General features: G+C 23.7%; 1 protein-coding gene across 1 annotated transcript in view; it reads left to right on the forward strand.

The window, feature by feature from the left end:
- The window catches only part of EMH_0068800 (uncharacterized protein), a gene marked incomplete at both ends in the record, with an annotated part of 4,378 nt that overhangs the window by 137 nt on the left and 3,891 nt on the right, over window positions 1-350 (forward strand). The gene's annotated exons all lie outside the window — the stretch shown is intronic.

Genomic DNA, 350 nt, shown 5'->3' on the forward strand with positions numbered 1-350 from the left:
ATATATATATATATATATATATATATATATATATATATATATATATATACATATATATATATATATACATGTGAACATATACCAACATGCACGTATATACAATCTCTCTCTCTCTCTCTCTCTCTCTCTCTCTCTATATATATATATATATATATATATATATATATATATGGGTGTGTGTGTGTGTGTGTGTATATAGTTATAATATATATTATATAATGTATATATATATATATATATACATATATATATATATATATATATATATATATCTTACAGTGACTTTGATGACTCTGCCTTCGCGCAGCACATAGGCCCAGGTGGTTTGGCCGTTGAAATATTCGGTTATC

Source organism: Eimeria mitis, genomic scaffold, assembly GCF_000499745.2.
Source record: "Eimeria mitis Houghton genomic scaffold, Emh_scaff82, whole genome shotgun sequence".
NCBI lineage: Eukaryota > Apicomplexa > Conoidasida > Eucoccidiorida > Eimeriidae > Eimeria > Eimeria mitis.